General features: G+C 45.2%; 1 long non-coding RNA gene across 1 annotated transcript in view; it reads right to left on the bottom strand.

Annotated features, from left to right (window-relative positions):
- Positions 1 to 26,148, bottom strand: part of LOC146809915 (uncharacterized) — a 132,496-nt gene that overhangs the window by 81,391 nt on the left and 24,957 nt on the right. Inside the window, exon 2 of the long non-coding RNA XR_014965595.1 lies at positions 23,433 to 23,630. This is a non-coding gene — a long non-coding RNA (uncharacterized LOC146809915). The remainder of the gene's footprint in view (positions 1 to 23,432; positions 23,631 to 26,148) is intronic.

The following is a 26,148-nucleotide window of genomic DNA, read 5'->3' as shown; positions in this document are numbered from 1 at the left end:
TTAAAATCGAGGGCTAGAGATTAACACTACTAAGACCAAATATATGGTTTTCAATCCAGCCAAAACATCTCGCCCAAACCCCTCCCTAAATGGCACCCTCTTAGATAGAGTGACTGTCTTAGATTACCTTGGCGTTACGTTGTCCGAAACATTTGAATGGGGCCCACAACTAGCTAAGGCAGGCTTGAGGCTAGCGCAGTTGGCGGGGGGAATCACTAAATCTTATAGGAACCTTATACAAACCCCCAGGCCCTGTTGTCGAAATTTATAAAGTGCAAGTAAGGAGTGCTGCAATGTATAGGGCAGAACTATGGGGCCACCGCCCCTCTGGCTGACTTGCCAAAATTGAAAATCAATTTATGAGAAAGCTCTTGGGCTTACCGCCTAGCACTCCCCTCATCCCTCTGCGCCTGGATTTAGGAGTCAAACCAATAGCAGAAGAGATTGGTCTAAGACTACTGACCTTCTGGCCCAGACTGTGGGCAACTCCTGAACTAACATCCTACCGAATTGAACTCAAGGGGGTCTTGGGATTACTGGGGGTAGGAAAAAAGCCTTGGTTTAAGCACATCAGATAAACCTGTGCCAGAATAGGTATACCCAACCTGTGGACTAATCCAGAGGAAGTGTCCCCAACAATATTTCGACTACAGCTTGTCAGGGCTTATAGGTTGTCAGGGCTTATAGGACACATAAACTAGTCGAACACCAAATTCGGGCATTTAGCGACTGAATTTTTTAACATAAAAACCGAGTACCTCTTTGAGTCTTTTTTGGATGACATACAGCCTCCCATGGCAAGGAAGCTGTATGTACAGTTCAGAACAGGGACCCTCCCGGTCAATGCTTTCATGAATAAATGGTCAAAAGATCCCTTTGTTAGTTGTCCTGCCTGCAAAAGCCCTGATGAGACTGATATTCATGTTCTTTGTTTCTGCCCTAGTTATAAATCTGCCTAGTTATAAATCATACCATTATGCAGAAATATGGGATGCACACAGTGTTTGGAGGTGTATAGAATGTTAAGATCTGATATGCACCCCCACTATAGTCTTTGCCGTATCCCGATTTCTTAATTCTGTGTGGCACAGGCGAAGGGCCTTTTTTTAACACATTTCAGCAACTCTAAAAAAAAAAAAAAACTGTAACAGTTTTTATACGGTTTTAATCATTCTTGTTATTAAATGGTATAAAGACACTGGACATACTAAAATGTTCTTTTTGGATGCATTATAGCCTTATAGCCCGCCGTAGCGGGCTATACCGGCTATTAAAGGCCCGCTGCAGCGTTAAAGGCCCGAGCCGAAGGCGAGGGATTTTAACAAAGCAGAGGGACTTTAAAAGCCGGTATAGCCCTGCTACGAAGGGCTATAAGGCTATTAGAACATTCTGCCACTAGAGGGCAAATTGTTCTAACAAATAAAACAAAGCCTTCAGGGAGCGCGAGGGGATTGAAATCCCCTCAGGCTCCCTGAAGCCTTTGTTCACAGCCAGAGCTGTGAACAAAGAAACATTGGAATGTTGGAGCTCCGGGCTTATACCAGCCATTATAAGCCCGGAGCACTCCATTGTTTTCAATGGAGCTGCCAACATTCCAATGTTCTAATATGGAATATACAATCAATGAATTGTCAAAATCTGTTTTTCAATGCTATACTTGTATATGAATTTCTACTTTTCATGGCCTTTTATGACCGAAATAAATTTTGTTGAAATGGAAATGGTAAAAAAAAAGTAGCAGTGGCACCAGGGCTGTCAGCAGACTCTACCTGCTTCCTGTAACAAAAGATAGATCTGTGGCATAAGGAAATGTGATACACTCAAATTTGTAGCTTTAAAATGCAGATTAACTACCCTCAGCATTGGTGAGCTATGAAAGTATATGTGGTTTGTTGAGTTTGATGCATGCATCATTGAAGCATTCCATATAAATGACATTTGATCACGAAGGCTTTTCAAAGTAGGTTTAATCTCATAAGAAGATCCCATCCCTCAAGAGGCAAGCCAGAGTTTCAACTGCAGTACAACTCAAGTAATAACAAGTTCTACATGACATATACAAGATTCCATTATGACATAGATTCCAATACTCTTCTCTCAATTAAAGAGACACTTCACACGTCTCAGTGGGGCAGTGCTCGGTCGCACTTTGAATGGTTGAGCGACCTGTAGAGCAAAAGATGAACAAAACAAAGTAGGATTTAACAGTGGTGATAAATATCACCGAAGGCACCAACAATCTGCAATAGACTACCGAGAGATCATGGTGGCAGGGTTGGAGGGCGAGCTAGAGAGATGGTCAGTGGATTAAGAATTAAGACGAATGATTCTCCCTTAAAAAGGAGTCACAGTAAATGGCAGTGTTCAACTGATTCACTTCCAATACGCTAATCAATCTTCAGTTCATAAAGAGGTTAGCTTGGGAAAGTGACTGCCCTAATGACCTAATTATAGATCTTTAGAAATAATGCCTTGAATTAACTTGCTTCCTGGATGTGTGCTCATCGCTCAATAAACAGTCCAATTAGACAGTAAAGGACTTAGCTTAGTTTCTTGCTCAACCTTTGGGTTGGGTTAATCAGCTGTTAGTATTGAACATGTAATCTGCTAAAACGGCCTGCTTTGCCATATCTCCAAAACTCATTAATTATTCGATGGCTGAAGGCATTTTGAGAAAGTCCAGAACTGGTGGGCCACATAGGACCAGAGACGTTTTAGGGAATGGGCAGAGTAGGCTATTGCCCAGTGCCCCCACACCTCCCAAGGGCCCCCCTGGATAAAGAACTTTCCATCAAGCTCACCTCTGTTTATTTTTGTATCCCAACCCTCAATATATAATTCAATATTTTTAGGCTACATATTGGCTAAATTAGCTGTAAACTGGTGATAAAATTCAATTGTGCCAAACAGGGTCGCCCAAAATATGTCTTGCCCGGAGCCCCAAACATCCTTATGATAACACTGTATAGGACAGTTTTTAGATTCTGATAGCAGATTTAATACTTCCGTAATAGGAGAGAGTAGTCATTAAGATTACAAGCATTTCTAAATACAATTTGTTGGATAAACCATGATTAAGTGATTCAGTGAATAGCTAAACATTTCTAATAAAACACGCAGAAAGAGGAAACTTAAGACCACCTGGAAGGTTAGGAGTAGGAAGAGGATGGTGGGTATTCTCTGTTATTTTTTCACAAGCAATGCACAAAATTGTATGGGAAACTAATAAGTAAATTAAAGTGTGTCGTTGTGCGACTTAACACGTGTATGTATATGGACATGTGACTGACAAATAAAACAAGTGTTGGCAAACCCAGGAGGCCTGGATATTTTGTTAATGAAACAGCTGTTCCTTGACAGGTTGTACTGATTGCTGAATGGGTGAATGTAAGAGGGATTCCAAAACTGAACAGATGCTCGAATCAATTGTTTATTGAATGGGTGAGTGAGAGACTGATTTTATTGATAATTACTAGGTGAGTGGGTGCATAAATAGAGGAATCAGCCAGTGAGAGCAAGGGGGGATGGATACAGACAGCTGCACTACCATTTGGTAATCCATACTTTTCGTATGTCTCAGGAATAAGGAGTGAAGTTTCAGATTTGTGCCTTCATTTATTGATCTTAAGTACACCTTCAGCTGCTGCCTATTGAATAGTAATCATTAGTGAATTAATAACTTTAACCTGTCAGTTACTAATCTAAATTGGAGAACTTCTGCAGCAGGAGGTGGAGTGAGAAAGATTCCCGTCATGCATCAGTCCACACCAAAATCACCTCCATGTCTAATGAAGGGGTCACTCACAACGACAACTACTTTGAAGAACAGAAGAAAGACTCACAACTCACTGAGGTTGTAAAGTTACATTATGCATTCAAAACAAACATAACATACTAACAAAATAATTATGGTGCAGATAGAGTCTGTCCAGGTAGGATACCCTTACCTGCTTTCACCAGTGGTTACGGATGATATAGCTACAACAGCCAATTGATTGCGAGCACTGTGCACCGACCTCAGTGGCAGCTCTGAAAGCAGTTTGCAATAATGACTCCCCCAGCAGCACTGTAGCACTGTAGCCAGCGGTTGCCGGCTCAGGTAAGCTCAGTGGGGCGGGGCAGTACGCGGCAGGGGTGGAAGCCGACAGATGACAGAATAGGTATTATTTATTTATTTAATAATACCTATTCCATCATCTGTCAACTTCCCCCTTCCCACCCGCCCCGCCCCCGCCACGCCCCACCGCGTTTACCTGTGCTGGCTCCCGCTGACTGTAGCATGGCTGTGCACCCTGAAGAAAAGTTTTGCCTCTCAAGAGTGGTAACAATATTGCATAAATATATAATAATATTTATCATATTTGTGTTTGTTTAAAATGACAGTTAATTGAAATTGATCAGAAACTAGGCTGGGGTTTCACACTGCTGATAGTTTACCAGAGACAGCAGCCATGGCAGTACAGTTCTCTAAATTACTGTGGAGAGGGTTACTCTGCACTTTCATGGAGGTCTCACAGTGATAGAAATGGGTGTCTCTAGTTGGCAGAGGTAGGTACCTTTGTCCAAATAGGGACCCTTGCTTCTAGTCAGGGTAAGGGGGATGCCCACTTTAGATAACACCTGCTCACCCCCTGTGTAGCTTGGCACAAGGAGACAGACTTATCCCAAAGGCAATGTGTAGAGTATTTGTACTCAAAAAGTACAGTAATACAGTGATAACACCACAAATGGACACCACACCAGTTTAGAAAAATAAAGTATCTTTATCTAAACTCAACAAGACCAAAATGACAAAAATCCAACACACGTGTACTAAGAATATAACTTTAAAAAGGTTTCACACAACTTGGTCCATAGAAAACTATGGATGCATGATTTCTGACAAAGTACCTGTAGATGCTTCTAAATTCACAGGGCCAAACAGCCGCAGAGATGGGAAGCATAGAGAAACAAAGAGATGTGTCAGTTCCTGAGACCATGGGAAGGCGATGCAAAAGTCCTGCTGCATGCAGGAGAAGAGATGCGTCGAATCCAGTCTGTAGGGGAAGGTGTTGCGTCCTCTCCAAAACGCTTCTGGCCCGTGGGTGATGCTTCTGGAAAACATGCCGCACAGGTACAATGCGCGGAAATCCAGTATGCATCGGCGATCGATGTGGCAACGTTGAGCAGTGCTGCATCGGTTTCCTCAGCCGCAATTCCTCCATGCGTCGGTTCTTGCAAGTTTCCACAGGGGCTGTGTCGGTTTTGGCAGTGGTGCGGTAATGCATGGGGATTCTTCTCGTAAAGCGGTGCATCGCTCTTCTTGCGGAAAAACAGCTGCAAAAAGAGTGATGCGTTGATTTCTTCAGTACTTTGGGCTTCTTCCAGCTCCAGCAGCAAGCACAACCTCAAGAGGCCCAGAACTGAAGCAGGCACCACCTGGCAGGTCAGAACTGTCAGAAGCAATGTTCAGGGGAGCTGGGGGGTGACGTCTTTGTGTCCCTGAGACTTCAGAACAGGAGCCCAGCACACACAGGCCATTGGAGATTCTTCTTCAAGCAGGTTCAAAGTTCCAGTCTTTGTCCTTTCCTTGGCAGAAACAGCAACTGCAGGCCGACCCCACACAGGACACGACAACGGGGCAGTACTCCTCCTCAAAGTTCTTCAGCTCTTCTCCTTGGCAAAGGTTCCACTTGAGTCCAGGAGTAATATAAAGTTCCGGGGTTTTAGGTCTAATACTTATACCGCAAAATGTCTTTGTTATCTTTGTGTAAGGTTCTCTGAGCCCAGTCCAAACCCGTTCTTTCCTCACTGGTGCAGTATGACCACAGGGGGTAGAGACAGCATTGTGCAAGGGACATAGGCCCTATTCAGGTGCAAGGGAATCTCCTCTAACTACTTGAAATTCAACCAAAGTCTATTCAGCTTAGCTCTGCATCTTCCAGGGCGTGCCCCCCCCCCCAGTGGCTGTCTACAGTGAATGCACATCCCCAGCCCCTTGTGCCCACTTTGAAGTAGGAGAAGATTCCGGTGGAATCCAAATCCACAGAGGTCTTTGGAGTTTCCTTCCTCAGTGCCCTGGGCCCAGCTTGTCAAACCTTTTGTGAGTATGCTCAGGCAGAGCCTTTGTGATGTGCAATTGTGGTAAGGGACAGCTCCTCCCTCTCAAGTAAAAGCACCTATGCTTCTTTGTCCCACTGCCCGGGAGCAATATACAGAGACCAACTGCCAGCTACACCTAGTCATGTGACCCAGGAAACAGGCTGGAGGCACCAAATGGTTAAGACGAAAAAATGGCAAAGTTCTAAAAGTATTTCCAAACTGGGGCGCCATGATGCCCCAGTACCGGACGCACAGCTAGGTTTGATGCATCACAAAACAATGCCACAAATGTAATTCTTTTCTTCAATGTTTTATTTTCTTCTCCAATTTTTCACAGTTTCTTTTTAACCAATGTTTATCCAGTTGTCACATGAGAGACGCTTATGCTTTTCGCTATGTCCTTAATGCCACAAAAATGCCAATCCAGGCCTTATCTTGGGGCATGGAGCGTACATAAGTATTGCTCCACTGTTGATTCCAATAACCCAATGCATTTCGGGCCTTTGTTGGCCCTTCGTCAGGGGTGTTCTACAAATTAAAACATTGATGTTAGACTGTGTGTTTCCACAATTTAAACATAATACCTTTTGCACTTCATATTAAGCATCCATACCTTGGATTCCAGCTCATCCCTTAATCAACGTCCTCCCGCTAAATGTGTAGTTCCATCGCTACCGCTCCTTCCCAACTGCCTAAACCGCCCCCATCTTTCCCACTATCGCCTTTACAATCTTAACAGACCCGTACCTATGGCTTTACACAACAAGTGTCTAAAACCACCTAACAATCTAACTGTTACCCCACTTTATGAGATATTCCGTACTGGCGCATACCTTCAACAAGTGATCTGATAAACGTCCTTCCACCATGTTCACAGCTTAATAGAAGTGCAAAAGGTATTATGTTTAAATTGTGGAAACTCACAGTCTAACATCAATGTTTCAATTTGTAGAACACCCCTGACGAAGGGCCAACAAAGGCCTGAAATGCATTGGGTTATTGGAACCAACAGTGGAGGAATACTTATGTACGCTCCATGCCCCAAGATAAGGCCTGGATTGGCATTTTTGTGGCATTAAGGACATAGCGAAAAGCATAAGCGTCTCTCATGTGACAACTGGATAAACATTGGTTAAAAAGAAACTGTGAAAAATTGGAAAAGAAAATAAAACATTGAAGAAAAGAAGTACATTTGTGGCATTGTATTGTGATGCATCAAACCTAGCTGTGCGTCCGGTACTGGGGAATCATGGCGCCCCAGTTTGGAAATGCTGTATTAACACGTGGTATAGGGCAGACCACGATCCGGGTTTGCACGCTAATTGAATGGAATAAAAGCAAAAGTAATGAGCAAAAATTGAAGAAACAGGTGTGCACTCTGTCGCCCCCCTTTTCTTGAAAGTTCTAAAAGTGCCATTTTCAGAACCGTGACTTAAAATCCGACTTTACCATTACAGAGAGTTTTAAATGACAATACTTCAGATACCAAACTCAACATTCCTGCCTACTTCAATAAGTTATCACTTATTGAATGCATAATGTTACTCCAAAATGATCCTATGGAGAGGCAGGCCTTGCATCAGTGAAAAAGGAATGTAAGAATTTTTCACTACCAGTACATGTAAAAGTTAAAAGTACACGCTACACACCCAACTTTTAAACACACTGCATCCTGCTCTATAAACTGTTTAGGGCATACCATAGGGGTGACTTGTATGTATTTAAAGGGAGTTTAAGGCCTGGCAAAAGGTTTATTTTGCCAGATCGATATGGCATTTTAAAACTGCACCCACAGGTTGCAATGGCAGTCCTGAAACATTTTTAAAAGGCTTCTTAAGTAAGTGGCACAGTTAGTGCTGCAGGCTGACCAGTAGAATTTAATTCAGAGGTCCTGGGTACAATAGTTCCACTTTACTAGAGACCTACAAGTAAATTTAATGTGCCAATTTGCTGCAAGTCATTTTCACCATGAATAAAGGAGAGAGCACAAGTATGGTAGGTAGGATTGGTGCTAATGACCTGCCCGATATCTGGTTCACCAGCCTGTGTTTGTGTATAAGTGTATGTGTGAAACCGGTGCTATTCACCCAGGTGCAGTATCAAGTTATTGCATCCCAGTTACTGCACCCCTTCCTGCATGCTATGACAGGTCAGGTACAGGGAGTTGTTAGCTGGTCAGGTAGTCTGTTACGTGCCCTAGAACCATGCAGTATTTATGGCCTGATTACGAGGTTGGCAGTCTATCAGACCGCCAAACTCGCGGTGGAGGTGCGGTGGCTGTTGGGAACTGCTGCACCAGTGGTCCAACCAGCATATTATGAGTACGCCCGTCGAAGTGCTTTGGGACCACCGCAGCCACCAGGGATCCTCGATCCCTGGCGGTGGTGCGGCGCCCTGCTCCCACATCACCAAACATGTAATGAGGCCCTCTTCTAGCAGTACGTCTTTGAAAGAAAGTCACCAAAACACTGAAGGGCTGCATTGTTCAGCTAGGGCCTCCAGATCAGTAGCTGTCAGCTCTCAGCCATGCCCTCATGTCTCCTCCTAAGGGACCTGTATGCTGAGGACAGCTGTAGGGAGCAGCAGTGTCCGGCTCAGGTAAGTGCAGTGGGGCAGGTCAGGGAAGCCGACAGACGACGGAATAGTATTATTTATATATTTAATTGTACCTATTCTGTCGTCTGTCAACTTCCCCCCCACCCCGCCCCACCCCAGCCCTGCCCCACTGCCCCACTGCGTTTACCTGTGCCGGCCTCTGCTGGTAGGTAGTCACTACTTAGAGCAGACAGTGGCAGGTGGCAAAGATGTGCTTTCATGCAGGAATGAGCTCCACAAGCTCGCAGCTCAAGATGACCTACTGTGATCTCTGAAGCTAGTTGATATTAAGAAGTAAAACCAGGGCATGGCTACCATGAGTTGTTACACCAGTAGGGCATACCAGGACATGAGCACATCTGGAACAGGGTGCCAGTGGGCAAGGCTTATGCTTCTTCCGGTACTGATGCTGCTATAGCAAAAACAAAATAGAAGAACAATAGGAAGTAAATGTCTCATCTGCCACTAACCCATACACTGGATGATTCTCTTCCAGTGGAAAATTCACTGGCAGAATTACATGTGTTCTAGGGCTATTATTAAATAGGTAATTCTGAAACTGAAATCTTCATTGTAAGAGAATTATCCAACAAAGTATGTGGCACTTTCTCCATATACAGAAAAGTTTCAGAGCACCTGTACGACCATTTAATTCTGGTCACTCTTAATTTGCGAGTCGCAAATGGAAATGTACTAACGTGTCTCAGACACATTTTGCGATTCCCTAAGGGGTCGCAAATGACCTGCCTCATCAATATTCATGAAGCAGGTCACAGTTTGTGACCCATTGGGAATGGGCGGCAGTCACAGGGATGTTGGCATGCTGGGATTAGCAGAACACCATGCATGTGATTGCTTTTTCAATAAAGCAGTCTTTTTTTTTCAAATGCAGCCCATCTTCCTTAAAGATGCATTTAAAAAAATAAAAAATAAATGTTTCAGTTAAATTTTTTAAGAGCAGGCAGTGGAAGGGGATTTCTGGGACCTCTTCCCATTTGCAACTGGCTTCCCACCAATTTGAAATTGGTGGTAAACACGATTGTTTTGCGACCTCATTTGCGGTTGCTAAACAATTTTACATCCCCCTGCATTTCGCTATTAGGAAGGGACGCCTTTGGCACATCCCTTCCTATTTGCAAATCGCAAAATCTATTTAGCGAGTTGGTAACAGGTTAAATAAGTTTAGTACATGCTACAAACTTTATTAATGGTCGCAAACTGGCCGATTTTCCAATTGTGACGTCGTACATATGGCCCACAGTTACAACTTAACTCTAAATCAGGCACTTAGCAGCAGAAGAGAAGAGTAAAAGTACTATACACGGGCAACATCTACAAGGGAGAATTTATAATTCACTGTTTTGGTAAAGAGCTTTTCCGAGGTTCATTTATACTAGGGGTGGTCAAGTTTGGTACATGAGAGCCAGTACCACGCCAGATTCTCAGAATATCCCAATCAGACAAATGTCACTTCAATGTTTCTTATAAAAACTCATTTACGTAGCAGTGGTTAACCTCGTACCCTGGCTTAAGGGTAAAGCTCCTCGTGTTTTTTCACCTCAGAGCTGTTAGGATTTCAGGAGTGTTGCAAAGGGTCATTCACTGGACTAAGCCTCTTCTAAGCCTGTTTCTGTGTGCGGTTGACCTTGTTTCTTTTAAGTACATTCTTCATGCGCATTACAAATTTCTCAACATTAAAATTTCACTTTGAGGCTGCAGGTATGCATACCAATTCTTATAACAATCCCGTGGCCATAACTTGTAAAACAGCACCTTTTGAAGGATCCCCAAGGCCACGTTTAATCTACATACCAAGTGACTTCATAATAGCCCTGAAGCTGAAATACAAATATTAATTGTCAGCTTTTCTGACATGCTGAGCAAAAGGTTTAAATTTGAAGATGTTCATAATGATTCTCCTTGAGGAGGTAATTGCCTCTGATGATTGACAGGCCAGGCTTCTCGAACTGAAAAGAGCAAAAGCATGCAAAAATAGATTTCCTCATCCTTACAAAGTTTGTGAAAAACAAACAATGAGGGAAAAAGACCAGTGATGGGTTTGGGCAGACTAACTGAGCAACAATCAAACCTGTAGCAAATATCCTTAAATATAGAGTTGTCAGATAATTCCCTTGCTTATACAATTTGTGTGGAATTCATTTCCTGCAAATGAGATAGGATGAATCGTTCCTCCAATCAATCATTGGCTCTAAGTTTTTCTTAGAACCTTTAAAGCACCACACTGTCATTTGACTTCTGTATGTCAGAATATTGACCACAAAAATATTGTGCTACAAAAGTATTGTGGCAAAAATATTGCAGCAAAAATATCTGCATCAATAATGTTGTGAAGGTAGCTATAGATTGTATAGGTATGCACAGATTCAAAATGTTCTTAGTTTTTACACTCTACATATACTGATTTTGATAAAAATATAAAAAGGAAGGAGTTCATGGTACTCCCAAGGTCCGGTGCACTCACGGAGTGTGTGTCGGCTATAAAATATCCGCAGATGCGTTTCTGGCTCTAGCCATCATCAGTGAAAAAAGCTGTCAATGAAACAAACACAGTCATTTAAAACGGTCCTGCCATATGGTTGGTGGATCCTTAAGTTCCACTTTACTAGAGACCTACAAGTAAATGTAATGTGCCAATTCGGAGCAAGTCAATTTCACCATGAATAAAGGAGAGACCACAAGTACTGGTTAGCAGCGGTAAAGTGTGTAAAGGCTTAACAGCCAACAACAAAAAAAAGGTTCAGAAAACAGGCGGGTGAAGACAAAATGTGTGGAGGTGACCTCTACAGAAAGGGCAGAGTCCAATATCATATAGTATAAACGACACAAATGCATCATGAAATAGCTGTACACAGTGATGTTATCAATGATGTAATTTCAGATGTCAACAGTGGTGTTATCAACGATTTCATAGAACATGTCATGAGTGATGTAATATGTGAGGTCATGAGCAGTGCATAATGTAAAGCAAGATATTATTACCATAACTACTATAATGTCAATTTTAACTTTGCTTTTTCAGTGAATTACTAGATTTGTTAAACATAAAGTAAGATTTTATTACTATACCTAGCTATGGCTACCCCCTGCCATGCACAAACTTTGTCAAGTGTCCAATCCACATGGGTGGCCAACACCCCCGCAGCATACGGCCTGGTGCAGAGAGGCTTTTGCAATGAACGGAGTGGTATTAATTTTGTCCCGGGAGGGTCCCTTTGGGCCCGCCTTCTCCCCACAAGGGCTAGGGAATCATGGTATTTCCTCTTTCCCCTTCTGTAAAGGCTGCAGCAGTACTCCTGTTGATGTTGTGGCCAGCCAGTCAGAGCGCTTGCTCCAAAAATGTCTCTCAGCTAATTGGAAGGCTTGCATTTTTGGATTTCAGCCCAACTCGGTATAGCTATAAGAAATTGTATTATTTGTTGATGTAGCTTCTTCAAAGAATAACCACAGATCTTGACAGGGTTAACCACAAAAGTCACAAAATGACCCTGTACTGCTTAACCCTCTGGACATTTGAAATAAAAGCAGCCCGACTTAACCTAGAAGCAATACGTAGAGTATTTAACCAGCACTCAAACACTAATAAAGTGTAAACACAATACAAGATTAATCCCAAACTAATTTAGATAAATAAAATGAAACAGAAACAACAAAAATCCAATCAGTAGAACCAGAGCATATGAGTTTTTACAGTTTAAGGTAAAAATAGTGCCAAAAGGGGTAAAATGCCAACTGTGTTATCTATTCATGCTGGACAGAGACAAAGTCACAGGTTCAGGGTGACCGCAATGGAGAATTGGTCGGGTACGGGAACAAGTGCGGCCCGTTGCAGGTTGAATCTTTTGTCCTTAATGCAGCGAGAGAAATGTGAGCCTCTGTGATGTGTTGGGTCTGTTGAGTCAATGATCACGAGCTGCATGGTCCTGTGATGCATGGCTCTGCATCGAATTTGGTGAAGCCACCACTCAGGAGCTGTGCCCTGTCGAGATGTGAAGGCCTGTATCATCCTGCACTGTTACTGAGTCAGATCCGGTGAAGCTGTGATCAGGAGCTCAGTGGTGCTGCGGTATAAGTGTGAGGTCCTGCATCAGTCTGCGCTGCATCGGATCTGGTGAAACCTTAAGTTGAGCAGGCAGCAATACGGTCTGACTCCAGCCATGTGTTCAGGGCATGGACGACAGCACTTGGGGGACAGGGCTTATGCCCACATAGACCAGCAGAGGGGACCAGGTCAGATCCAGTTGGGCATGCCCAGATAGAAAGCAGAAGAGGTCTCTGGAAGCTTGTTGTGTTTTTGTAACTCTAACAGTTCAGCCACTGAACCTTGGCCTGCTAGGGTCCAGGGTTCAAGGCAAGGGGGTCCAGTCTTCTTTCTTCAGACAACAGGGTAACCCTTCTTCTGAATACTCTCAGGTTTAGGATTGATCTGATTTCAGCTTCTGAGGGTGCCATGTGTTATCCACAGTGTGAGCCTGTATGTGGGGCACACCCCTTTTCCAATCCTAAACTGGTTGTGGTCAGTTTTACCCTATCCCCTGAGTCTGGCTCCAGCCTGGCTAGAGAACCAACAGGCAAACACGCCCAGGTGTGAGATGCATTTGCCAGTGACAGGGCAGGCATCTTCTGATGTCAGTAATGGGCTGGATACAGTACTCTGGCTACCCTTTGAAGCTCAGGAAAGTGCTGGAAACAGCCTCCCAGGCCATCTTGCTCAGGAGAGGAATGCCCTTCTCCACACCCAAGGACCCTTTGTCCCCTGTCTGGAGGGAATACACATCACACCACAGAAGAGCCATAAACAGTCATGTGACCCAGGACAGAAATGCATATTTAATTTAGCCAAATTTCTAGAAGTCGTATTTTTTTAAATAGTAAGTTAAAATACAACTTTACCATTAGGATTTTAAATTGCAATACAAATAAGTAGAATAAGTATTTCTCTAGCTGCTCCCAAACTGAAACTATCACCTATTGATTGTAATAAATTATCTCAGTATTAATCTATGGGAGAGCTGAACTTGCTACAGTGAAAAAACAACTTGGGAGGTTGAAGGGAGGATGTCACTGCTATGACATAAAAAATATGAAATATACATGTCCTACTTTTGTATACCATACACCCTGCCATCTGAGCTTTAGTGCCTACCTGAGGGGTTGCTTTTCATGGTCGAGGCAGTGTCTTCGGCCTTGATTGGTGTCCAGTTGGAGATGGTGGGCTGGCTGGTATTTCTGGGGGGCGGGGGGCCGTCTGTGGCGCCTGGTGGATGGTGGATGGTCGATGAAGTTGTCGTAGAGGTTTTTGATCTGAGGTGGAAATAGGTTCCAAGCTTGTTGCAGAGGTCTTGGGATGGGGTGATGTCTGTGGGTTCGCTGTGTGGGTAGGTGAATTCTTGAATGACACTGAAAAGTTCCTTGGAGTTGGTGGAGGTGGCCAGGATTGTGTTTTGGATGAAGTTCCTCTAGGTGGCTCTGATCTGGTTGTGGTAGTCCGTCATGGCATCCTTGTAGGTGGTTTGATTTTCGGTTGTCTTGGTGTTTCTCCAGTTCTTCTCCAGGTGTCTGCAGGTGCGTCTGGCATCGTGGAGAGCAGTGGTGAACCGTACGGCTTTCCTGGGGCGTTGTCTGTCGGGGTTGCGTAGCGGGGCGAGCTCGTCTATGCAGTCGGAGATCCAGGTGTGGAGTTCTCTGGCTGCTTCATTGGTGTTGGGTGCCCAGGTGTGGTTGTGTCGGGTGAGGGTGGAGTTAAGTTTCTCGTCGGTAACCTTGCTTCAGTTCCTTCTCGGTGGGTGTGGGGCTGGTTTGGGTGCCTTGGGTTTGTTGATGGCGAAGTGTACGCAGTGGTGGTCGGTCCATGGTGGCTGTGTTGTGTGGCTGAATTGGACGCTGTTCCCTGCCGGGAAGATGGGGTTTAGGGTGTGTCCTGCTCTGTGGGTTGGAGTGTTGATGAGTTGTTTAAGCCGATGCTGACGAGGTTGTCACAAAGGATAGTTGAGTTGGGGTCGCAGGGGTTGTCGAGGTGGAAGTTCAGGTCTCCAATGAGTATGTAGTTTGTTGATGCAATTGCGTGGGGTGCGATAAAGTCAGTGATGGTGGTGGCAAAGGGTGTTCAGGACTGGGGGGTCTGTAGATGAGGGTTCCTCGGAGTGTTGCTTTGGGGGGGGTCTGGATCTGGAAGGGCAGGTGTTTAGCGGAGGGGAAAGTTTCGCTGGAGGAAGTGAGGTGGAGGGTGCTCTTTTGGGAGATGGTGAGGCCCCCTCCTGGATAGTCTTTTCTCTGGATCCTGTATCCATCTGGGATGGTGGTGCTGATGTCGGGGCGGAGGATGTGTTGGTCCAGGTCTCTGTGAAGAAGGGGAACTCGGGCGAGAGAGAATCGAGTAAGTTCCAGATTTCCATGGCGTGTTTGTGTACGGAGCGCACATTGAGGAGGATGCATTTTAGGGTGTCGCCGGTGCTGGCGTCGGCGGTGTTGGAGGCCAGGGTGGCGGTGAGGGTTTGGTGGCAGTGGAGGCAGGAGAACTGGCCATGGGTTGTATTTGGCGAGGCCTGTTGGCATTCTCTAAGTCTTCCAGGGTTGAGTACGAGGAGGGTTGTGGTGCGTAGTGATGGGTAGTGGGAGGTCCATGGTTCCTGGTTCCTGGTGCTGGCCACGATCGGGTCTTGGATGGGTGCGGACGGGTTTGCCTTCGGCGAGCCTTCGTCACGCCATTGGTGTGCCCGCTGCGCGACCGCCCAGCAGCCGCCATTAAGTAGGGGAGCTGGGAGGGAGGAGAGGCTGGGAGGCGGTAGCGAGGGAATCCTGGGGGGGAATTCCCGGGGGAGAAATCCGGGAGGGGAATTCCCAGGGGGAATTCTGGGGGGGGAGGGGCCACAGGGGCAGCAGCGGCGAAAGGCGAAAGGAACAGGCAGGCACAAGAACATTAAACCGTGGTGGAATTACAGCAAAACAGGGAAAAATTTGGAAAAAAAACGGCTGAGAAAGGTTACGGTGGTTGCAGGCAGTCTGGTCCCAGTTGGGGCGGGGAGTGGGCGCAGGAGCGGGCAGCAGCCTCAGACCTCCTGAGGAGGAGGTCGGGGTCTGGAGGCAAGAAACGGCACAGCAGAGCTGCGGGGAGAGAGTGGACCTAGACCGAGGGTCTTTACATAGAACTATGTGCACTGTTACCCCTTCTAAACAGGAGTAAAGGGCCTGTGCTACCCCTTTAAACATGGTTAATTGGCTCAACCATAATGATTTATTTAACTTGCTTATAACTTGCTATAGTATATGGTATAGAAAATGTTCCTACGGTCTGGAAGTTAAAAACCACCTGTAGATTGCAGCACCTATTGTGACATCAACTGAGTGGGCTTGTAAAATATGGCTTAAGGCCTACCATTTGTAGCCTGACTGCAGCAGTCTAACATCTGCTATCAAACCTGTAAAAATGATCCTTTTTAAAAGAAAGAAAATACATCTTTAACAATATCCTACGTATATATGTCCTGAAAAAGATTTGAGCTTGGAGTAACATCAAGCTAGTGAAAATATTGTCCTAATAAAGAAATAAAATTAAAATCAAGAGGTTTACGACATACGTATTATGCGTCATAGAACATGCTGGTTATAAAGCAATTGATAACATGACAAGCTAACAGTACAGTATACATCGGATGTTTTATATTCCCACTCTACTTTATTTCCCCTTCTTTTCTTTTTCCTAGGGATGTTTATGATATTGTATGCTATTCCTTATTGCATTATTGCCATGTTCTCCTAATCCACATTAATCTCTGTATGTTTATGTTTCGACTCGTCGTTAACATGAGTTATTGATATACTCTATTATTATTCTTTACAAAAACAATTAAAAAATATGAATCGAAATAACTCTTTTTGACAGGTAGGAAACCCTGCTTTTAAATAGTAATGTCACCTCTAAATACACCTTGTTCTCCACAAGGTTTGGTACCTGATATTTAAAAGTGGAACATGTGCAAAATTAAAATTGGCATTTTCTTCCAGTGATTATGCTCCTAAGCTATTTTCACAGACAGGACTGCAGCTGAATCCTAGAAAATGTAAAAGTACAGATTATAAACTTTCCGATAAGAAAAAGGCTGCAAAAGTCACTGAAGGACCATTTTTAGCATTTATTAAAATCCAATTTAATTGCATAGTTAGATTTTCTTCATATATTTAGGAAAAGTTACCTTTTACCTTCCTCAATTCTGGTAGACTAATTAGCATTAGCTTACTGACAGCCTGCCCAGAGTTTGGCCAAAATGATGTGCAAAAACTACTCCCATGGCAAAAGCAATGGCTAGGGTATAGGGAGGTTTGTATCTTCCCCTTGCTGGAAGACCAGTTAGGGCAGACCTAGGAACTGCATTAACTTGTAAATACTTCTGCCCTTTCACAAGTAAATATATCGTGAGACTTGGAGAAGGCAACCCTTTGTTCACCAGTCAGTCTGGCACCTAACCCATTGGGAGGGGAGCTACTTGCAGTACCAGTTATGAGTGACCACAGAGCAATGGACTGCTCATTTCTTCAGTCACTCTCTGTGTGGTCACACAGGCTCTGAACAAGGGAGAAAGGGGTTCTCCATCCTTAATGTTAGGAACAAGGTGCACTGTGGCATTGTTTGCAGTAGTACAAACAGCAACTGCTGCAAAAGTAGGTACGGTTGCCCCTGGGATGTTTAGCCCCTTGGCTAAGGATTAATCAGGAGTCACTAGCTTGTTCCAACAATAAATGTGGCAAACCAAAGCACCCTCCTTAAAACACTTTGTGGACCTGCCGGAAAATCAGAAGAGGACTGCACCTGTTATCTGAGAGGAGCCCTCAAGGACTGGACCTTCTTCCTCTTGTGTCCAGAACTGCAGGGATCAGTTGACTGAATTCTTACATGGTTATGGAGAAACAATAAGCTGCAAGGTGCCATTTTACTGAGTGACACATTGAATAGTGCCAGCTGGTCCTGGACTGGACCTTGATGGAAGACTCTGCTGGAGTGAGTCCTGGTCTTTAAGTGCAGTCCTTGAGGTGATGAGAGCCTTAGATATGACCCAGAGGAGTTGCTTCAGAAATCCTAAAAAGTGGAGACTTAGAAAATGTGTGGATTTTCAAGACCTCAGCAGATGTCAGGCTGACCTAGAAGAAAAGGTGCTGGATTTTGGTGCACTTTCACCGAATGAAGCTTTAGGTCTGCCCCACCAAAAGGGTTTGCGCTACATAAAAACATACAAAGTCAGAAGGTCAAATCTTTGGCTGGGATCAACCTGCTTCAAGTATCCAATATCTCTCCACCGCGGCTGGCCTGAAATCACATCTAGATTCTGGTCTATGACTTCCATAAACTATCTTTGGTGCTTAGTGCTTTTTGACATTATTTGTATTAAAAACTTTTAGAAATCATTATCTCCAGTTCCCCATATTAGATTTTTGTTACTTTGCTTATTACAATTTTTTTGTATTTTGTTTTGGATTTTTATTGTTTTTTTTGGCTGTTTTGACTTTATTACTGTCTTGTTACTGCATACATAGTCTACATATTGCCTTAAGTTAAGTCTGTTGCTCTGTTTCAGAGCTACTAAGGGGTCGAGGTTATTAACATGAATTAATTTATTGATTCATTAATTTAGTGACTTTGGGGTGCTCTCTGTCAATTTAATGTCTTTATTTCTTAAGGTAGACAGCCACCAAGGTCAAATAATAATCTACTTTCTTTCATTGATGTTTAATGGTGTGACCTAGAAGTTGTAATATAGAATACCAAGGTGCCGATTCCGATCCGTTAAAAATATTCCCCGTACGAATCGTATCCGGATAGTTTTACGTACGAATCGTACAAGTCCCGTACAAACTGGCAAGTACGATTTGCATGTAAAAAAATCCATACGAATCGCATTGGGAAAATTCCCCGACACGTCCTCGGGTCGGAAAAAGTGTCCGACATGTCCCCGGACATTTTTACGTACGAATTGGGAAAATGAAGTCCGAGCGCGCAAGTACGATCCGTCCCGTCCGTCCGAATGCACAACCGTATGGAAAAAACACCATGCGGAGCGAACTCCCATAGCAACCATGGAGATGTCCAAACATGTGCCCGCATACGCGCCGAACACCCCCCCAGCCCACCCCCCCAAGTACACGCCGTACCCCCAGCCCCCCATGTACGCGCCGTACCCCAGCCCCCCCATGTATGCGCCGTACCCCCAGCCCCCCCCATGTACGTGCCGTACCCCCAGCCACCCCAGGCACGGAGCGTACCCCCACCCCCTGTATGTACGGTGCGTACCCCCACCCCCTCCGTATGTACGGTGCGTACCTCCAGTGCGTAGCTACGGGGTGGGGTGGGGGTACGCTCCGTACATACGGGGGGAGTGGGGTTACGCACCGTACATACGAGGGGTACACACCGTACATACAGGGGGTGGGGGTGCACACCGTACATATGAGGGGTACGCACCGTACATACGGGGGTGGGGGTACGCTCCGTACATACGGGGTGGGGGTACGCTCCGTACATACTGTGTGGGGTGGGGGTACGCTCCGTACATACGGGCGTGGGGGTACGGCACAGACATGGGGGGGTGCTGGGGTACGGCGCGGACATGGGGGGAGCTGGGGGTACGGTGCGGTCGTGTAGGGATGGGGGTATGGTGCATACCAGGCCCCCTTTTCGCCATGCATCGTGGCGTACTTAGCTTTTCCGGCACTTTTTGGGTCCCGTAAAAATATTGCCGTGCGAAGTGCTGTGGGTACGAATCGTACTTGCTGGTCCGTAAAACGCTGCCTGACTCCGTGCGAATGTCGCGTACGCGGTGTCCCGGATCGGAATTGCGGGTATATTTTAGCCGGTCGTTTTTTTTTACGATTCGTACGGAAATGGTGTTTCCGTATGAATCGTACTTGCATGTTTGTAAGGTATTTTTCCCGGGTACGAGTCGGACGGAGAAAACGCTCCGTCCGACGATTCGTACCCGGTTTTTCCAGGATCGGAATCAGCCCCCAAGCAGTTATTTAGGTTGAAATTAAAAATCTCTTTTTTGGTTTTTGGTTTTCATTCCATCAATTTTGTGTTGTTTTCTAACTTTATTCTTTTATTCACTTTTTGCATCTTAAGTCTTTAGGAACATGGAGGTGGGTCTAGCTAATGCGGAAAACCTTAGCATGGCGGAGTGGAGGAGTATGTCCAACAGTGAGGGCTGAAGTTGAGCACAAAATCCAAGAATGAGGATTACTAGATTGCCCTCAGAGGTTGGGAAGAAATCCGTCAACTGCAGTACAGCTCAGAAGAGAAGGAGGATGTAGTTAAAGAGGAAAATGAGGATGAAGTTGAGGCGGCTCCAGAGGATGGGTTATTTCTAAGTAGTGGCATTCTCTTTGTTTTTCAGGGCAGGGAGCTATGTTTCCTCTCAGAGTTTGGCCCCATCAGAGCTGGCTGAAAGGTATCTTATTTCTTCCCTCATTAAAATAAGAATTTAGCAAAGCAGAAGGAGAGAAAGTTGAACTTGACCTTAGAGGAGAAGAAGATCTAGGAGAGGTAAACATTGGGTTAACATCCCAAAAGACAAGGACAGTGTTGGACTTAGCCCTCTCTGCAGGGTCTCGCCAAACCTTTTGCCTTCACCTCTCTTATTTTACTAAATTCATTTTTGATTGCTTTAGGACTCTGTGCACTTTTCTAATGCTAGCCAGTGCTAAAGTGCTTATGCTGTCTCCTATAAAAATGGTAAAACTGGCTTACACTTGGCATATTTAATTCACTTGTAGGTGCTGGTAAAGTTGTATTACATGTGCCCAGGGCCTGTAAATTAAATGCTACTGGTGGACTTCAGCACTAATTGTGCCACCCACTTAAGTATCTTTTTTAAACATGTCTCAGATTTGCCATTTGAGCCTGTGTGCTGTTTTAAGCTGCCATTTTGACCTGGAAAAATAAACCTATTGCCAGTCCTAAACCTTCCTTTTTAATACATTTAAGTCACCCCTAGGTTAGGCCCTCAACAACCCTTAGGATAGAGTGCACTGTATTTATAAATGTGAACGTTTACTTTTCACTACTGCAAGGCATACCTCTCCCATGAGATAACATAGGGTTATGTTATTACGTTTAATAAGTGATAACGTTTGTGTGGGAGCAGGTAGAAATTTCATGTCTGGTGTCTGCAAGATTTTAATTTAAACCCCTCTTTAATGGTAAACTCATAATTTAAGTCACAATTCTGAAAAATCCACTTTTAGAAAATTGACATTTTCTTGTCCTAACCATTAGGTGCCTGTAGCCTGTTCCTGGGTCAGAGGACTAGGTGTAGTTGCCCTTTGTGCATCCCTCTCAGACAGCATCACAATAGAGGGTCCAGGTGTTGTCAGGATGGGTAATCTTGGCTTGATGGTGGGGGTAGGTTTCACCTATCACACTTTCACTTCAAAGGCAAAGTCCCATCTCATGCACAAAGGACTTCACATTAGCCTAATGTGTCCTCATGCAGACTGGGACCAGGGCAGGGAAGCAAGTAGTTCCAGGAACCTCAGTAAGGGAAAATCTTCAAAAGCTTCTTCTACTTCGAATTGGGTACCAGGTGTATAAATGGGCCGGCAGACCCTCTCTTCCATACAATCCTGGACCCTGAATATTACAGAAGTATGCCCGGCTTCCCTGCTGTTTAAGGCCTGACCTGCTTACTGAGAAGGAAGATGGACTTGTTCCCTTCATCCCAGGTTGAGAGATTCCAAGGGTCATCTGACTGGCCTCCTATGCTGAGCTATAGGGACATAGAAAACTCCAGAGACCTCCATGCATCTGCCCAGCTGACCTGCTGCCTGCACCTACGACTTGATCTGTAACTGAAATTTTGTGAGCTTTGATGGCCTCTGCAAGCATGAGTTCCTGATCCCCAAGAGGTGCCTCTTCAGGTTCTGGACACTTGGCTGGCATCAGAGTGCGATCAAAAAGTTTAAATTGAGAAATGTTGGGCTCTCGAGACTGCAAACAGGCCCGATTGTGCCATGTTCTTGCTGACTGTGCCGACTTCCTGTGAACCCTATTAATCACGCCTCAGCAACTGCGGGCGACGACCCACAAAGCAAGATCTGGACCTCGCGCTACAGCATTGATAGCCCACGGGACCCAAGATGACGAATCTGCAGCAGTGATCAGCTGCGACAACTCAACAGAATCTTAGCGCTACAGCAGTGACTGTCTGCAATGACCGGCCTGCTCTTAATAATACAGCGATAACCATCCATGTCCCTCTCCGTGCTCCTCACAGACTTCCCTACCATGAACTGGAAGCTTTGTGCTGGACTTTAGAAGGTAATTCTTTCAGCTGGATTAACCTGGTCCCTATATCCAGTCTGTTCTCCATTGCAGTTAGGCTGAACCTGTGACTTTCAGCCAGTCTCTCACGACCTTCAGTGGCGCTTTGTGCTTTTTGGCACTAAACTCACCTGAAACCTTTAAAATCACATATCTTCAGTTCTACTGACTGGATTTTGTTGTTCTGTTGTCAAATAATTTAATACATTTTTACTCTATTTTCCTAAATTGGTAAGCTTTTACTTTACTGTTTAAGTGCTGCATACATTGTTTACACATTGCCCCTAAGGTAAGCCTAACTGCTTTTGTGCCAAGCTATCCGAGGGTTAAGCAAAGGTTAATTTAATGATTTTTTGTAGTCTACTCTAACAAGGATTGTGGCTGTTGCTTGAGTAAGATTTCACCAACAGCCCAATTTCTCACAGGCAGGAAAGTAAATGATTATCCTTAACTGTCTAATTTGTTCATACAAGAACAGAGTTGTACCAGCACCTAATAGATTCCAGGCCCTCTCTCCAGGGAGCTTGCAAAAGAGCCTGACCTCTGGCTCAGCCCAAGAGTGTCAAAGAAGGTACCAGTAGTTGATCACAAGCAAGTTAATTCAGACCCCAACATGTTATTAAAAGATGAGAACCCTATAAAGCCCTAAACGTCTGTCATAGGAAGAGAGCCCTAACTCACTTCAGGGAAGCAGGAAAGTGGGATAGGAAGGGAGATATCTCATGCCCCAGGAAGGCACTAACCAGTGTCAACTCTATAGAGGAGGCTAGTGTAGAGCATGCTCTTGTGTCCCTTTTTTGGGATGTTCACCTTAAAGGTCAGCTGGTGATCCAGGAGAATTCCCGATAGTACTTCCAGATGGTAATCGTGAATGGGTTCCATATCACTGTTCTGTGGGATACCTGTGCTAGCTGGACCCTATTGGGCAGTAGCCTGGTCTCCCAAGAACAGTACCTGCAGGGAGAGGTTTGTAAGGTAAGGAACATCATTGGGCTGGGTCAGTCTGACCACCCAATGGCTATGGTCTCTATAGAGTGGAGGAGGTTAGTTGTCCAGAGGAAGGTAGTTGTGTGTCTCTTCTTACCCATGGACTGCATACTTAACAGTAAGCTCTCCCAAGCAAGAGAAGAGCTCGGAGGTTGGCTGCCCAGAGTGACCTGAAAATATTGATTTATGGGTGTATTCTCGCTAAGTGGAGGGTATGGGGGTCCAAGAAAAGTGCAAAGGGTAGGAGGTGGATATCATCTACAGTGGGAGGACCAGAGGCATAGGTGTTACCTGCTCTGATAGGAGAAGACCCAAAGTATGGTGCTGGTAAGGCCCTCCTTCTGGCCTATCTGCATTGTCACAGCGAAAAGAGACGTCTGGGCCAGGCAGATCCGAGCATGACACAAATAGAGTGCATCACCATTGAGGAGGACTGTGCATTCACCTGAGAAGTTTTGGACTGCCGGACAAATTCTGAATCTCAAGGTGCAGACCACGAGATGGCAGAAGTGGCAGTAGAATGAGAGTGTCTGCAACATCAAGTTTTGGGCACAAGTGAGAGCAGGTTTAGCCCTTCAGGTCTCCTCTCATGTCACAGACAGCAGGCTTCTTCTATTCTTCTGTTGCTCGGATATGAATTTACCTTAAATAAATGAAAAGACAAGAGGCGTTTGGCAAAACAGGAACAAGTTGATTTAATCAAACGCTGGTGGCTAGAGAGGCAGGACAGAATGCGTCTGCTCAAAATCTCTCGATATAAAAATGTTGGCCCTCAATTTATAATGTTCATGAGGTACAATTAAATGCTCTCTACATTCCAAAAGAGCATCTTATCATAAATCAATCACATTTGCGTTTCTGAGAAGGATACAGGTAGCTCTCGACCTCGGAGAGAGCTAATGTGGGCCAGTGTATTTTTGTCCACATGTCTGGTGTGAGGAGCTCATGATCGCTACTTATGGTGTGAATGTCATACCCTGTCTGCTTGTATTTACCTATCTACATGCGGTATTTAGCTTGTGGTGTACTGGGGAGCGCAAACCTTTGGCCAAACGGGTTTTATTGGGGCCAATCACCTTGGACTTGTTTGTGGTGCAGCTGTCTATCTGTGGAATTGATCAGGGTTTTTCCTGGGTGCGTGTTTGCCTGTAATTTACATGGGACCCCACCTGTTACTTGTTACTCGATAAGAGTGGGCATGGGTCGCAGGACCTGCCTGACCACGTATACCTGACTCGGGGGAGGAGGAGGTCACCTTGGGTGAATCCAACAGCAATGATGTGAGTTCATTGGAACTCCTAAGAATAATATGGCAGACACTGTTTTTTAATCAACATTACCAACATTGTGCATACAGTTGTCCACATTGTTCTTGCTGGTGCTGTCAAAGGTATATTTGCTTTGGTCTATACGTACATTGACATTGTTTTTATTGACAACAATATTATTATCGTACAAGCATGGATTATGACATACATTTGAATCATTATTGCTGATGTCCGAGCTGCTGTGTGGGCACAAGTTACGATATACATTGACATTGCATTGACAGGCATTGTAGAGGGTATGTGGGCACAGACTGTGTCATACATTCACATTGCATTTACTGATATTGCCATTCTTGGGCCTGCACATATCATAACATTCATTTACATCGTATTCACCACCCAATATTTCCACAGGTCAAGAGTAGTTCAGAGGAGCTGGGGATGAGGTGCAATTTTTAAGCAATCTACTAGGCAGAGGGTGGAGATGACTCCCTGACCTATAGGCAAAAGATTTCCATTTACAGCACATCCTGTTTACCATACTGTAAACTATCCCACAGTGTGTCATTTTCAGGGAAACGTGATGTGGCAGGCCTTTTCTGTCCCTGGAGGGGATGTTGGCCCACCCAATGGTGTGTCCATGTTAATGAGCAATCCCCTTCTACCTAACTACATCAAACTGGTTCTGGGACAGCTTCCCTCTGCTTTGGGATAGAGGTAGTTTGGATACAGTATACCTTGGGATCAAAAGGCACCTCTTACCCAGGTCTTACTTTACTATAAAAGGGCAGTTATCACCCTAGTCCTTTTCAGATTAATGAAGTTCCTGGAGCCTCTCAACGGACCTTCATGAGATAAGCTGATCACTTACCCAGGCCATCCTGCCAAAGGGCACAAACTAATATTTGTGCTCTGGGTGCAGTTTCACGCCTACTCAAGTGAGGAAGCACTGGGGGGGGTATTGCAGTCAAGGCAGACTAAATTTCTAAAGGTTAATATTATTACACCATGGAATTGGCTTTATGGCATTACTTCAAGTGTCAGGACTCTAAGAGTGCTCCGGACCGCCTCCGTCATTCGCCGCTTTAAGCCACCTATATCAAGTTCTTCCTGGACACTTTCCTTTCATTGGAGGTCAGAGTGGGATGGGGGGAGGGTTGTGGTCAAGGTTATTAGGGTCTGTGGTTATCCCCAAGGTGGCCGAGTGACGGATCAGTTCCAGAATGAGTGCCGGCTGCATCTAAGAAGACTGTCCTTTTGGTGCTTTGAGGCTGCTGAGAGTTCTACTGTTCGGGGCCTTCCCACTTCCGGGCTGATGAATTCTGCCACAGAGAGGCTCTGCACAGTGTTGCAGGGTGCAATACCTGCTGTTCCTGCCTTCCTGCTGGCTGAGGAAAGCACGTCGGTTCAGCTGCTGGGCCTGGTGAGATAGGGTGGTGTTTTGAGGTGAGAGGGCATGACAGGGAGCTTCTGGAAGACTGTGCTCTGCCACCCACACTCAGTTTTTCCTCCTTGAGGCCTCAGATTACTGGGCTGCTTCACGCTGGGGCAGATAGAGGACTCGTAGCAGAAGCAGTGAGGTGGGACACATTGCTGACCCAGGTGTGGGCCGGCAGCCTGGTGGGCCCATTGAGGTGACCTGGACCTTCAATGCACCTATCTGACACCATCAGTGCTCCTGGTCATGGCCCGTTGGGTCAGGAGACACTGGGGTGTGGTCTGCACCAGTTTTGCTACCTGGGGCCTCAAGGTAGTGGGGCTCCTACTGGCCGTAAGACTTGAGGCTGTCAGGACTACTACTTCACCTCAATCCTCACCTCACCTTCCCCTCTCCTCTACCCACAATTAACCACCACCGCCTGACCACACCGCCATGGGTAAGAAACATGAGGG

The sequence above is a fragment of the Triturus cristatus genome, chromosome 7 (genome assembly GCF_964204655.1).
Source record: "Triturus cristatus chromosome 7, aTriCri1.1, whole genome shotgun sequence".
Classification (NCBI taxonomy): Eukaryota; Metazoa; Chordata; class Amphibia; order Caudata; family Salamandridae; genus Triturus; species Triturus cristatus.
The sequence above is the reverse complement of the archived record's forward strand: the minus strand, read 5'-3'. Positions and strand labels throughout refer to the sequence as shown.